We start from the raw sequence: 16,139 nt of genomic DNA on the forward strand, positions 1-16,139 counted from the left end.
TGGCTCAACCATAGTTCCATTTTAATCCTCCTGGCAATCTTTTAAACTTGTAATTTTATATTGGGGTATTTTAATTTTTAATCTTATTATTACTATTTGTTGTGTGATTTTTTTAACCTCCTCTGTGTAATGTTTAATTGTATAATATGTGTTTTTTATTTATTGTACACTGCCCCGAGTCCCTTCGTGGAGAGGGAGCGGCTAACAAATCTAATAAATTCAAAAAAAAAATCAATTCTGCAGTGGGCAAAACCGTATCTGTGTGCCATTAAATTTCATCTCTCCCATGACTCTGGAGAATGTAGGTTGCCCATCTCTGATCCAAAGTATATTGCACTGGTCAACTATAAACCCTTAATACCTAAATCCTCAACCACGTCTCGACACAAGTCTTCCACAAATCTGCCCAGATACTTCTAGCCAAATTCCACTTTAGAGCTTGTGCGAAACAAGCAATGAAACTAGCAATGAAACCTGGCAAATTCATCTAATTGTCACTGTGTTTTTTTTTCAGCTTTTTATTGTGCAACTTGCCCATGAGAGCTGTTGATGGTTATCATAAACAAGTTAATTCACTGAAAACATTCATACAAATGACTACCAAATGTGTAGTGGGCTGGGTTACGTTTTTTTGCTGGTAGTTTTTAATCTTCTAATCAAACTATTCAATCTTCTAATCAATTTAAGGGGTGTGCATAAGCGCACCAGCGTGCCTAATGTTCCTGTCCTACTGTCTCCATTTATTTGTACCCATTTACTGTGTTCATACTTACATTTATGCTTATACCTATTATCTTTTACATGTCCGACAAACTAACTAAATAAAATAAAATAAATAAACTGTCTAGCAAACTATCTATCCAAATTGTCACACAATCAACACCCCTTTTGCTCCTGCTCTTGGTCTTCGACATCCAAAGATCAGCTGCAACATGGGTGGAAACTGGGAGCTGGGGGGAAGGTCCCCTCCACCCATTGAAATTGCTGTGCTGGGGTTAATTCTTGTACTCATCAGAGTACATCTTGTGGAGTACTTCATGCTCTGAGTGTCAGCATTCCAAATATCACCCAGAATTAGATCAGAGTTCAAGGCATAGCTTTCATCAAAGTTCCAATTTAATAAGAGAGACATGTTGGTACAAACTGTGGAAAACCCGGATCTGAAAGCTTCCTGGGTTTTCCATCCAGTTGAAAGTTAAAAACCTTGTCCCCACACCCACAAGTCCATTACATGGTCCAATCTTCCTCTGCCACACTGGCATTTCCACCTATGTGGTTCTGGTCAGGTGCAGAGGTGCGGAGACAAAAGATGACCTTGGGCTTCTAGAAAGGAATGTTTTATTTTGACAACAACACATTCTGCTCCTTATTATTCCCCCTCCCAATTCCCCACTAGTGAAACAGCATAGAAAAAATAATAGAAAAGTGTGGCAGGCCAAAATCCTAAAAGGAATATGACTGCAGGCCTGACACTGAGTTTGCTTGCTTTATTGCAGATGTTTCACTACCTGACTAGATAACATTATCAGTGCTGGTTTGCTCTCTTTTTATATACAAGTGGCTTTCCCTGTCACATTGGTGGGTTTGTTCTGAGTTGTTCCTTGATTAGGTTGTTGTTTGCAATTTGATAGTTTGTCTCAGTTGGTAATTCCTTGATTAGGGAATTGTTTACTGCTTGATTGTTGGTCCGGTATTAATCTTGGTGTTAATCCCTGTTTCATGGAATGCTAATTTCTGGTGAGGAGATGTGTGAGGAGCATTATTTCAAACCCAATGTTTCCTTATTTTATGGTACCAGTTTATTCTTTTTACTCTTTTATTTATTTATTTACATTTTAGAAACATTTAAAAGGAAGAGGGATTTCTCTCAATTCATAGGGGAATAGATAATAGACAAATTGTTTGTGTGTGTGTGTGTTTCTTCAAAGCACCTGGTGTGCCCAAATATGGGAGGGAGCATACTGCTTTCCCTTAAACACTTAATTACTCCCCTGGCTCAGCTGATAAGGGAGAAGAGCTTGTGGCTTAGAGGTTAATACAACTGCCTAATATGTAAAAACAGGCCAAGTTCGAATCCCAGCAAGGGTATGGCTAGCCTGATGAGAGCTAAACAGTTTTAAATAGATCTATACTAGTCTCCATTTATTTATCAGCAAAAATGTAATACTATACATACACATACACACTCAGACTCTGTCTAAATGCTATTGCTAGTTTGATATAACAGTGAAGATTCTGGTTTGTAAAGGCTATAAACCTATGAACAAAAATCAGCTTTCTGATTTCTAATTCAGGCCAGGCTGTTTAGAGCTCCAATTTAGCATCTGTCTTGCATCTAATTCCAGCTGGGAGGTTCCCAGAATCCTTTTAACTCTGCCCCCTTTGGTCTCTTTTTGCAGGAATAGCATTAGATACATGGCAAGATTTCTCTTCACATCAGCAAAAACGTTTCTCAGATTATTATCAGGCACCACTTCAATTCCAGTCAAACACAAGAAGATTTCCAGATTCTGTAACAAGGCAGCAACATTGACGCCAAATTTAAAAATAAAAATTTACCCGAATCATGTCACACACTAGCTGAACCAAAATGAAGGAAAATAAAATGCAAGCATGTACACAACAGAGGACCCCGGAGGCAGATTATCTAGAAACATAAAATGGAAACATTACAAATGTGAATTATGTACCCCCAAACGGTACAATGGGTTGAAAACCTGAGAGTTAAATCGTAACGTGTTTTCGTAATATACGTGCAGATCCAAGCAGTGCAGCCCTTTGCATTTGACTGATGGTGATTTTGTCAAGTTTTAACTGTTTTAAATGTAATTCCAGTGCTTTTGGAATAGCACCCAGTGTGCCGATTACCACTGGAATTACCACTGCTGGTTTGTGCCGTAATCGTTGAATTTCAATTTTTAAGTCCTGGTATTTTGCGATTTTTTCATGTTCCTTCTCGTCGACTCTGCTATCCCTGGTATTGCGAAGTCTATGATTGTAACCTTATTTTTCTCAACCAGTGTGATGTCTGGTGTGTTATGCGCTAGTATTTTGTCCGTTTGTATATGAAAATCCCATAGGATCTTGACCATCTGATTTTCGGTGACTTTTTCAGGCTTATGTTCCCACCAGTTTGTTGTTGTTTTAATATTATAATTTTTAATTAATTAATTAATTAAAAATTAATTAATTCCAGTGGATCATTTGTGCTACTGAATTGTGCCACAATTTATAATCAGTCTGCGCGATTTTTTTACAGCAGCTGAGTATGTGGTCAACAGTTTCATCAACTTCTTTGCAGAGTCTGCATTTAGCATCATCAGAGGATTTTTTGATTTTGGCGTTAAATGCATTTGTTCGGATAGCTTGTTCTTGTGCAGCCAGGATTAGTGACTCTGTTTCTTTCTTTAATGTACCTGTTGTTAACCATAACCAAGTTTTTCCACTGTCCACTTTATCTTTTATTTTTTCCAGAAATTGACCATGCAATGCTTTGTTCTGCCAACTCTCCATTCTTGATTTTATCACATCTTTTCTGTATTCTTGTTTCGTCTGTTGGGCCTTCAGTAGATGTTTGTTCTTTACTTCGATTAATAGATGTTCTTGACTTTCTTTTAAATAATCAGCCAGTGCATGTTTTTCTTCTTCAACTATTTGCTTCACTTGTAATAATCCTCTGCCACCTGATTTTCGGGACAGGTATAGTCTATCAGTGTCACTGCGTGGATGTAAACTGCAGTGCATTGTCATTAGTTTCCTGGTTTTTCGGTCCAAAATGTCCAAATCAGCTTGTGTTCAGTTAACTATACCAGCTGTGTATCTTATAACTGGTATTGCCCAGGTATTTATGGCCTTGATTGTATTTCCACCATTTAATTTAGATTTCAAAATTATCCTAACTCTGTTGGTGTACTCTCTCCTGACAATAGTTTTTACTTCTCCATGTTTGATGTTATCCAACTGCAGAATACCTAAGTATTTGTAGGCTTCATTTTCGTTGCATTTAATTAGTTGGCCATTGGGCATTTCAATTCCCTCACATGCAGTGACTTTGCCCCTTTTTATGGATACAGTGGCACATTTTTCTATGCCAAACTGCATTGAAATATCGGTGCTGAATACTCGGACTGTGTTTGTCAGTGATTGGATTTCTATTTTTGACTTTCCATAGAGTTTCAAATCATCCATATATAATAAATGTGAAATTTTTTCAGCTTCTTTGGCTGTTTGGTAGCCTAATTTCAATTTTGTTAAGATTACTGATAGTGGGATCATCGCGATGATGAAGAGAAGAGGTGAAAGTGAATCACCCTGGAAAATTCTTCGCTTGATATTAACCATTCTGTAGTTCTCATTCCCTACTGCCAACTCAGTTCTCCATTGTTTCATCGCCTTTTCGGTGAAGGATGTAATATTTTTACTAATGCCAGTTGTTTCTAAGCATTTTATGATCCAACTATGTGGCAATGAGTCGAATGCCTTTTTATAATCAATCCAGACCATATTCAAGTTTGTTTTTCTTTTCTTACAATTTTCTAATATCATTTTATCAATTAGGAGCTGATCTTTTGTGCCCCTACTCCTTCTTTTGTTGCCTTTTTGCTCTACTGGCAAGATGTTGTTTGTTTCCAAATAATCCATAATGTTATCTGCAATAATGCCTGTGAGTAATTTGAAGGTTGTTGGCAAGCATGTTATTGGTCTGTAGTTTTCAGGCATTGTTCCTTTAGTTGCATCTTTCTGAATCAAGTATGTTTTTCCAGTTGTCAACCATTCTCAATTTGACCATTTTGTAAAATTTCATTCAGTTGCCTGGCCAACATTGCATGTAAACTGGTCAGATATTTGAGCCAGAAACCATGTAATTGTTCATTTCCAGGTGATGTCCAATTCTTTACTTTTTTTACTCGATTTTTGACCATCTCAGTTGTTATTTCTAATTTTTGCATTTGTTTGTTACCAATGCTTTCCTCAAAGTCATGTATCCACTTTGTTTCCTTATTGTAGTCCTTTGCATTTCCCCACAATTCTTTCCAGAATTCAGCTGTGGCCTGCTTTTCTGGTTTTTCACTTTTGGTGTCACCATTCACATTAAGACTTTGATAAAAACGCCGTTGGTCTGATTATTATTATTATTATTATTATTATTATTATTATTATTATTATTATTATTATTATTATTATTATTATTATTATTATTATTATTATTATTATTATTTTGCTACCGAGGTTCTGTAGGTGTCAGGTCTGCAGTTATGTTCCTTTTAGGATCTTTGGCCTGCCACACTTTCTATTATTTTCCTATGCTGTTTCATTAGTGTAGTAGTTGGGAGGGGGAATAGAAAGGAGTAGGATTGTGGAATGTTTTGTTGTCATGCTTTCTAGCAGCTCAAGGTCATTTTTTGTCTCCGCACCTCGACACCTGACCGGAAGCAGAGGGGTGTAGATGCCAGCGTGGAAGATGATGATTGGAACATGTGATGGATTTGTGGGTGTGGGGATAGATCATGAACTTTCAACTGGGTGGAATTCTAGGAAGAAAATCAGAGTTGGAATTCCACAGACGCGCTAACATGCCTGTATGATTAAATTGGAACTTTAAGGATGATTCTGCCTTGGTCTCTGATTGATTTCATGCATGGTATTTAGAACGTTGACAGTAGGTATTTTTAGTCAAAGATTTGGTGAACTGCTTTGTAGAGTTTGAAGAAGTGAAATATTGAAGGATAAATTCTGGTCTGGGTTTAAAAATTTGAAATTAGCCGGTTCACATTCAAGTAGATTTTTTTTTGCAACCCTATGTGCTTTAGAGCAGGGATCACCAACCTTTCAAACCTCAGGGTTACTCAGGGTTCCTCACCACTAATTTCATAATTTTAAATCCCGCAGACCACTAATATGATTTGCCTAATGACTGGCTGGGTGGGCGTGCTTAGGTGATCCGGTGACTGGGTGGGCGTGGCTAACTCAATGTCACTCACATCAAGGGGCACATTGCCAGCCTCTACTCTCCCCTCCCATCCCAGCCACTTCTTGCCTGGGCTCCTTGGGGCCCCAATAGGAAGCAGTTGCTGGAGCTAAGCAGCCACCACGAGAAAGAGCTAGCCAAACAGCTCAGTTCAAACTGGATCTGACCAAGAAGGAGTCTCAGCAGAAGCACCTCACTGAGGACTACAGGCATAGGCTTTCCAAGCAGAGGGAAGAGATGTAGGAGTGCAAGGCCAGGTGCCGGCACCTGGAAGCTCAGCAGGCTGAGATGATCAGTCGGTTCCAGGCCATGACGTAGTCCCACTGGAACGAGGCCCTCTGGCTCTTTGCCACCAGCGGTGCTTCCCTCCAGCCTTCGCCCAAAGCCCCACATCAGGAGGCTAAAGCAGACCCCAAGTCAGAATTTCTGCCTCCCCCAACCCACATAAAAAGACCCCAAAGGGGGAGACTCCCTGCAGCAACATAATTTTCATTATGTTGCTGCAGGGAGTCTCCCCCTTTGGGGTCATTGCACGTATCCAGCCCAGGGGCCGTAGTTTGAGGACCCCTGATTTAGTGCAATATAAAAAATGCAAATAGTTTTTCTGCCAACCACTAAAATTTTCTCATGAACCACCAGTGGTCTACGGAGCATCAGTTGGTGACCGTTGCATTAGGGCAGCAGCCCCCAACCTTTTGGGCACCTCTGGAGAGAGGTTTCTCCGTCGAGGGAGGTTTTTCCAGAGGGATTGTGGTTTTGTGTGCTGCTTGCATCCCACAGATGGGACTTTGCCTGCTTGCAAGGCCCAGTTGCTGGCATGCCACAGACCAGTACTAGTCCATGGACCAGGAGTTGGAGATCCCTGTTTTGGGGGACACTAATTTATTGGGAGGAGGATTATACAGCTTTATGTCACTTGATACCCAGAGTACATCCATTATTGCTCGGAACACATTTTAACTGAATTCAAGACTTCAGAGGAATTGACTAATTCCAGTAATGGCCAAGGTTTCATAAATCAGTTCTCAGCAATCAATATGCAAGTGTTAATTCTCTTTGTTCTTCTAAGGAGTCTTTTCAACACTTGTAATACATGTTATTTTCTTTCTATGCTTTATGCACCCCTAAAACTTATTCCTGCCATCTCCATGATGGCCGCCACAGGTAGTCCTCCATTTATGACAATCGAGACTGGAAAATTCATCATTAAGCAATGGGGTTGTTAAGCGAGGCACAACATCACCAGTTTCGATTTTATAACCTTTTTTGCCATGGTCATTAAATGAATCCCTGTGGTTGTTAAATGAAAGAACACACAATTGTGATTTGCGACATTTTCTGCTAGCTTTGACATTGACTTTGTCAAAAACCAGTTTGAACCAGTGGTGGGATTCAGCCAGCTCGCACCACTTTGGGAGAACCAGTTGTTAAGTTTCTGAGCAGTCTGGGGAACTGGTTATTGGAAGAAATCATTAGGGCAGAGGACCAGTTGTTCAATTATTTGAATCCAACCACTGGCTGGAATCAGTGGTGGGTTGCTATTTTTTTTACTACCAGTTCGCTTGTGCACACAATGCTTCTGTGCATGCAGAAGCATCCAGGTGAGTGGGCGGAGCTTCCCACCACCACCACCACTACCGGTTAGCCCAAACTGGGCTGAACTGGGAGCAACCCACTTCTGGCTGGAATGGTAACAATTAGCTATTGTCCAGGCACAGGACTCCGTCCTGTCACAAATGTGAACTGGCAGCCAGGCACCCAGATCCCAATCGTGTGACCAAGGGAAGCTACGCAAGTTGCAAGTGTGAGAACCAGTCAGAAATCACTTTTTTTCCCCACTTTTTTCCCCGTAACTTGGAATGATTGCTGAATGAATGGTTGTAAGTCAAAGGCTACCTGTAGTGAATACTGGAACTGATCCAATTGCAAGGGGGAATTTTTATGCTGGAATGGAGTGTCTTTTCCCCTTCAGCTTGAGTCATTTTCCACCAATCAGAATCTGTAGCAGTGTTTTTCAAACTTGGCATTTGTATGAGCTTCAGTTCCCAGAATTCCCTAACCAGCATGCAGAAATACTGAAAAACATTGATCTGTAGAAATCTTGAGAGAGATGTTATTTATGTGATTAATATCCAGCCTCCTATTCAGGAACTGAAGGCAACATGCACCAAGTTTTAGGTTTCTCCCTGACAGTCTTGTGAGGTAGACTGAGCGCCAAGAGAGAGCACTAAATCACCCAGGGAACTTCCAATGTGATGCTAAACATGGGCCTTTCTGGTTTTAGCATAATACTTTAAGCTCATCCCGTTCACACTTTACTATTAACAAAAAGGCTGAGGCTTTTTTGAGAATTGTCTTCTAAACTCACCTCTACAAGTCCACACTAAGAACCATGCACCATTTGCTTGGACTTTTTCTTCTGCTTTATATGGCAGTGATGACTAACCTTTTCTGGACCAAGTGCCCAAAGCGTGCGTGGACCCAACCCCCCCCCCCCCAATGCAATGTGTGCACCCCCTGTGCATACGGGAGGACCCATGCATGCACGCGCAACCCCAAGCATGCACTCTGCCCCCCCTTGCATTCGCGGCAGAGACCCGCAGACCAGCTGGCAGGTGGGAAGTATGCTCACATGCATGGTGGAGCTGAACTGGGGTGACGGCTCACATGCCATCAAAGTGGGCACTGCATGGCTTCTCTGGCACGCATGGCATAGGTTCACCATCCCAGTTATAGGGTTATTGCCAAGATGACATGTAGGAGAAAAAAACATGTTCCCATTCAGAGCATCTTGGAAATAACTTTTTATGAAATGACTAATCATATTTTCAGAAAAAACCTGCCTCCAGTGATGTATAGAATATATGTTCTGGCGTTTTGAATGACTAAGCCAGAAGTCCCACATCCGTTTTTAAAGGGCATAACTACCAACACTCTTTCCCATCTTTCCTTGATAACAATTCTCTTCCTCATGAACCCTTCAAAGCAACAGAGTAAACTCTATCCCATTATCCTGGTGGCCAAAAAAGCCAATGCAATTCTAGACTGCATTAATAGAGGGATAGAATCAAGATCCCGTGAAGTATTAGTATCGCTTTTAAAGACCTGGTAAGACAACATTATGGGATGCGGTGGCTCAGTGGCTAAGATGCTGAGCTTGTCGATCAGAAGGTCGGCAATTTGGTGGTTCAAATCCCTAGCACCGCATAGCAGTGGGAGGTCCCATTACATGTCCCAGCTTCTGTCAACCTTTGGACAGAATCTTTGAGACAGCGCTGGCTCTTCGGCTTTGAAATGGAGATGAGCACCGCCCCCTAGAGTCGGGAACGACTAGCACATATGTGCAAGGGAAACCTTTACCTTTACCTAAGACAACATTTGGACTATTGCATCCAGCTTTAGTCACCACACGATAAAAAAGATGCTGAGACTTTGGGAAAAGTGCAGAGAAGAGCAACATGTCTAGTCTAGTGAAGAGAAGGACTAGGGGTGATGTGATAGCAGTGTTGCACTATTTGAGGGGCTGTCATAAAGAAGGGGTCAACTTAGTTTCCACAGCACCAGAACGCAAGACAAGTTGAAAATTAATCAAGGAGAGAAGCAACCTAGAACTAAGGAGAAATTTTCTAACAGCGAGGGCAGTTAACTAATGGAACAACTTGTCTCCAGAAGTTGTAGGCGCTCCAACACTGGAGGTTTTTAAGAAAAGATTCAGACAGCCACTTGTCTAAAATAGCATAAAGTCTCCTGCTTGAGCAGGGGGCTGGACTAGAAGGCCTCCAATATCCCTTGCAACTCAGTTATTCTGTTATATTCTGTTATCCCCAGCCTGGTTAACAAATTTTGGTTGTGCAGATGAGTGCCAGAGTTTCACATTTCCAGGCAGCACAGAGTGGAATAAATGAGTTAATCCTTAACGGACTCAATTATAAATTGAAAAGATGGGCTAAATGATAAAACTACTTAGATGAGCAGAAAAATTGAACATTTCAAGAGCCGCAAAATACGCACACAGGTAGCGAAATAATGAGTTATGTTGAGTTTTTTTCCCTTCGACTCCATGCAATTATAAAATGAGTGTGGGGGGAATAAATATTTCTGTGAGAGAACAAAGCATTTAGCTAAGTCTGCAATCTGCTGAAGCCTCAAGACAACAGCAGGTGACATTCCTGCAAACTAATTAAAAATGGTATCTTATTCATTTATTTTTAAATATGTGCACCAAGCTTTTGTCCAGGGCAGGATTCCGATTTGCCTTTTTAACATGAGAAAGTAATAAATCTTATAATAAAACGGGATCAATTCAATACCTGTTCCTTTGAAAGATCTCAGAAGTATTACAGGAGCTCTGGACCAGAGGAAATTTATGAGCTTATCTGTGCTTGAGTGACACATCCCATTTGCTCAGAGATAAGAAGCTGATGGGGGGGGGGAGGAAATATTTGGATTCTGTCTGTCGCAGCAATATTTGGAGGCTGCAGGACTCCTGGGTTCGAATGTCACCATTCATAGAGAAGTGCCACATTCATATTCATGCATGCATCATCCCGGCCCATGACACCCAATGCTATAGATTGGGTACAAATTTAACTTAATGCCACTTTAACTCCTTTTCTATTTCCTTTCCTTGCACAAGCCCTTTCACCAGAATAGTGGCATGGCTTCATTCCATCAGTGGCCCTTCCCCCTTTGGTCATCCAAATAGTTTTCAAGGCATTATTTGGAGCTGCCAATTTTTGGAAGCATGGCCTTCCTCTCCTCTTCCTCTGAGCAGAATGCAGAAATGAATTCTGCCAAAAGCTGATGGAGTTAGCAGAGATGGCTAAATTGACTGCTTTTATCAAAGAAAAGAAAAGAAACTGTTTTGTTTCTACCTGGACACCATTTTTGGACTTTGTGCTTGAGGTGGGGGGGGGGAATAAAACTTTGATTTTGGGTTTTGCTGATTAGATACATTTGTTGTGATAGAAATGGCTAGTATATATTATTATATAAAAGTAAAATATTGAGGTTGTAGCCTATATTACCTTATTCAATTGTACCGTAAGGAGATGGAAATCAGCACTTTTCCCCCTTTCTTTTTCTCCTCTACCCTACACTTTTCTCCCTTCCCCCTTTTCCTTCCCTGTTTTCCCATTATTTTCTTTTTTGGGTATTTTTTGGTATTTTATATTTATATTTTGATAAACGAATTAAAAAACTTGAAAGACTGAAATGCATTCTGCAAAAGGATCTTGATTCTATTTGTCCGTCAGATGGTGGCTCTCTGAACAGAAGGGGAATGAAGTTGGTAATAGGTGAAGAAGCTTGCAAAAACCCAAAATCACTGGAGATCAGAGGTGGGTTCCTACCGGTTCGGACTGGTTTGGCTGAATACATAGTAACTTGGCGGCCTGGGTCGCTGGAACTGGTAGTGACCCAGGCCTGCCACGCCCCCGAACTGGTTCTCCTAGGTGCCACCATCTTTATTTTCGGGTTCAGCACATGCGCAGAACAATTTTCATTGCAGAAATATATTTTCCCCCTTTTAAACTTTTTGCGCATGCGCAGACAATTTTAGATGCAAATGTGCACACGCGTGGAGCGTGCACACTTGACCACCGAACCGGCAGTAATGCTGGCAGCAACCCACCCCTGCTGGAGATCAAACATGGGCTTGATCATGCCACAGGCTGGAGGAAACCAACAAGCAAACACCAATGCAATTGTATGTGGGAGGCGGAAGGCTAGAATCAAGACCATGTGAAGTGTTAATACAAATGTATAATGCTCTGGTAAGGCCACACTTTGAATACAACAGAAATGTAATAATTCCTTGTAATAAGGTGGGAGACGGGACCCACATAGATCAGATAGAGGATGTTGTTGTAGAGGGCAGATCCTATAACAATATAAGTAGAACAGGACCCCACTTCCCTTCCTTAGTAGCCTAATTGTATAAGTAGAGTAGAGTAAGTAGAGTAGAGTAGAGTAGAGTAGAGTAGAGTAGAGTAGAGTAGAGTAGAATAGAATAGAATAGAATAGAATAGAATAGAATAGAATAGAATAGAATAGAATAGAATAGAATAACAGAGTTGGAAAGGACCTTGGAGGTCTTCTAGTCCAACTCCCTGCCTAGGCAGGAAACCGTAGACCACTTGAGACAAATGATTATCCAACATCTTCTTAAAAACTTCAAATGTTGGAGCGTGCACAACTTCTGGAAGCAAGCTGTTCCACTGATTAATTGTTCTAACTGTCAGGAAGTTTCTCCTCAGTTCTAAGTTGCTTCTCTCCTTCATTAGTTTCCACCCATTGCTTCTTCTGCTACACTCAGGTGCCTTGAGGAATAGCTTGACTCCCTCTACTTTGTGGCAAACCCTGAGATATTGGAACACTGCTATCATGTCTCCCCTAGTCCTTCTTTTCATTAAACTAGACATACCCAGTCCCTGCAACTGTTCTTGATATGTTTTAGTCTCCAGTCCCCTAATCATCTTTGTTGCTCTTCTCTGCACTCTTTCTAGAGTCTCCACATCTTTTCTACATCGTGGGGCCCAAAACTGGATGCCAGATTCCAAGGGTGGCCTTACCAAGGCCTTATAAAGTAGTATCAACACTTCACGTGATCTTGATTCTATCCCTCATTCTACAAGAAAAACCCTTTCCCTCTTTCTTCCCTGGGTTTTGGGGGCCACGTGATGGTGTAATTACTTTCTGTTCTACTTTGTTATTATAGCTTCATGTCTCAGAGTTTTAAGGGGTTTATAGTTTAAAACTTGTCATCTTTTAAAGGATTTGCCTTTTTCCCCCCAAGCAAAACATTTTTTAAAGCCGTCAGGATTTTTGTAATTACCTCATGCAGTAATGAAAACCTGGATTTAAAAAAAATCACCAATATATGAACAGGAATATGCTAATCTGTGCCCCAGTTAAAATAAAAGCCTGATTTTCCCCTTTATGCCACCAAACACATTTATACAAGAAATGGTACTTCAGTATGGATTCCCATTTGACTTTCAAGTTCAGTTTAACCCACCCATTCTCCAAAGTGGAAAGGAGACAATATGCAATATGGTTTAATTCCTTCCTTATGTTTCATGCACCATTCTGCTTACACATTTGTAATTTTTATATATCTGTTTTTGTCCTTTTGAGTCCAAATGTCAGGCTCAGGGGATCGAGGCTGTATGCTAAATTGCAGCTCAGGAGATGTTTACTATTTCAAGCCTATGCACAAAAATCTAGTCAACTAAAGTTCACTTCTGAACTGAAGAGCAATTAAGGGTTTTAGCCTGGAGACTAAAACGTATGAAGAACGGCTGCAGGATTTGGGTTTAGCCTTGTCTAAGGAAAAGAAGAATTAGGGATGACATGATAGCAGTATTCCAATATTTGAGAGGCTGCCACATAGAAGAGGGGGTCAAATTATTCTCCAAAGAATCAGAAGGCAAGACAAGAAACAATGGATGGAAACTACTCAAGGAGAGAAGCAACCTGGAATTAAGGAGAAACTTCCTAACAGTGAGGACAATTAACCAGTGGAATAGTTTTGCCTTGTGGGTGTTTCATTGGACTGCCACTTGTTTGAAATGGTATGGATTCTCCTGCTTGAGCATGGGGCTGGACTAGAAGACCTCCAAGGTTCTGCTCTGCTCTGCTCTATTCTATTCTATTCTCCAACAGAATTGAAGGTGGGTGGGGCTAGATTTGGATCATTTGTGGCAAGTATGGACTCTAAGCAAATGACACATTTAACTCTGTCCCCCATCTCTGCCTTCTCCTCTACACTAAAGCAGGTGATAGCAAAATTAGCACAGAAGAAAACAAACTTTTCCAAATTTTCCAAAGGCCACAAGGATAATAGGATAAAATAACATCAAGCCCTCCCCCCACCCCTAATATTCTGGAAATGTCAAATTAGGTTTTACATTGTCTGAATTTTTTTTTTACAAAAGAACAAGCAAGCATTTTTTTAAAAAAATGTTGTTAAACACCTTCAGGGAAGGAAACAAGAATGAGTTAATTATGGCCTAAATGTCTTTAATATGGTGATCATGCTAACACAGAATTAATTCATTTTTCCTAGGTAAAGCAACAGAGATTCACAGCCTGAACTCAGAAAGTTCATATTCTGTCTAAATTCATTTGGTGCTAAGCAAGAACTGGAGTTACAGGTAATCTGGCTTGTTGTAAGAAACCCATCCCAATAATAGAACGTTAGCTGAACAATTTGTTACATTTTTATTTGGTCTAGTGCAAGAGTCTCCAAACACAACAACTTTAAGTCTTATAGACTTCAACTCCCAGAATTCTCCTGCCAGCCATGATGGCCAAAGAATTATGGGAGTTGAAGTCCACAAGCTTTAAAGTTGCCAGGTTTGGAGACCTCTGGTCTAGTGGGTTAAGGCATCAAGCTAGAAACCCGGAGACTGAGTTCTAATCCCACCTTAAGCATCAAAGCCAGCTGAGTTTAGGCCAATTTCTGTCTCTAGCTCTCTCAGCCCAATGCATCTCATAGAGTCATTGTTATGCAGTGAATAGGAAGAGGAAGGAATATTACTCCTGTTTGCTACCTTCTGTTATTTATAAAAACAATAAAGGCAGGATAACATTGAATAAAGCCAGTGTTCCTCAACCTTGGGAATTTGAAGATGCATGGACTTCAATTCCCAGCATTCCCCAGCCATTATGCAGAAATATTGTTTGTTGAACAGTACATTTTGTTACTGGGCTGAGCTTAAACCAAAATTCAGGAAGGTTTGCCAATGAAGACATAGCCAAAATGGGAGGCGTTGCAGAAGAATCAGGCTCTACCACACACAGGCTTGCCCAAAACCAACCTGTCAAGAGTTCTACAGATGTGTAACTCACGCCCACCTCCTCTTTGTGCTGAGTTGTCTTCATGCTGTTCCACCAGAGGTTCTCCAATGGCTGAGTCTTCTAGCAGCCAGAAAGAGAAAAATGAGAATCCTGTATATGCCCATCCCAAAAAGGAGCAGCTGACTTCATCACTTGAATACTGTCACCTGAATCCAATGGCCAATCAAACACATCACTCCCTCTAAAGGAACAGCACTCTATTCCAGATTTACTTAAGAATGATAATAGATATGTTAGATAGAATGTATGTTTAATCATTCATGTATTAACCGCAGCTAGAATTGTATTTGCACAGCATTGGGAAAGTGTAGAGATTCTTACTGATGAGAAGGTGATAAGGAAAATATTAGAATGTGCAGAAATCAACAGATTAACATTAGCAATTAAGGAGAAAGAGCAAACTGAATATGATATGATTTGGGAAGTATTTTACCAATGGTTGGAAAATAAAAAGGAGTTTGGAAATGAAGGAAGTTAAAAAATAAATAGATAATACACTTAAATAGAGATATAAATAAGATGGAAATGGTTAGTATATGTATGATGAGAAAAATGATGTTTAACGTTAATATGACATTATTATTTGAAGATATTAAGAAGAAAAATGGAGAGTTTTTATAATGTTTAAAATGCTCAATATATTATAATACTAAACTTAGGGAAATAATGTTAGTATGAATGTGGAAGATGTGGCAAGAGGAACAATTTTGTACAGAGATGTTTGCACCTAGACGAAACACTGGGAAAGATGGAATGTTTATTTTTGTAATTGAAAAATAATAAAATTCTTTTTTAAAAAAAGAGATAGATAGATAGATGATAGATAGATGATAGATAGATAGATAGATAGATGATAGATAGATAGATAGATAGATAGATAGATAGATAGATAGATAGATAGATAGATAGATAGATAAGATTGATAGATGGATGGATGGATGGATGGATGGATAGATGATAGATAGATAGATAGATAGATAGATAGATAGATAGATAGATAGATAGATAGATAGATAGGAAATAAGATAGGAAGGAAGGAAGGAAGGGAGGAAGGACTGACCGAATGAACCCTGGATTAAATATTCAGCAGAAAAAGGTGATGCTTAGGGCCGTGATGGCGAACCTATTGCACTCATGTGTGAGCCCCTCCTGTTGGCCAGCTGCTTTTCAGGTCTCTGCCGTGCATGCATGGAGGGTGGGGCGCATGCAGGAGATGCGCACGCATGGGAGGACAGGGGGCATGGGGTCATGCATGCATGCACAGGGGCGCACATTGCATTATGGGTGTGCAGGCGTGGGCGCCTTCAGC

General features: G+C 40.3%; 1 long non-coding RNA gene across 1 annotated transcript in view; it reads right to left on the reverse strand.

Annotated features, from left to right (window-relative positions):
- LOC309397002 overlaps positions 1-14,931 on the reverse strand; it is an 86,720-nt gene extending 71,789 nt beyond the window's left edge. Inside the window, exons 1-2 of the long non-coding RNA XR_014176188.1 lie at positions 14,828-14,931; positions 10,279-10,386 (exon numbers count right to left, since the gene is read on the reverse strand). This is a non-coding gene — a long non-coding RNA (uncharacterized lncRNA). The remainder of the gene's footprint in view (positions 1-10,278; positions 10,387-14,827) is intronic.
- Positions 14,932-16,139: the final 1,208 nt, after the last annotated feature.

This window comes from Natrix helvetica (assembly GCF_964273705.1).
Source record: "Natrix helvetica genome assembly, chromosome: 9".
Lineage (NCBI taxonomy): Eukaryota > Metazoa > Chordata > Lepidosauria > Squamata > Natricidae > Natrix > Natrix helvetica.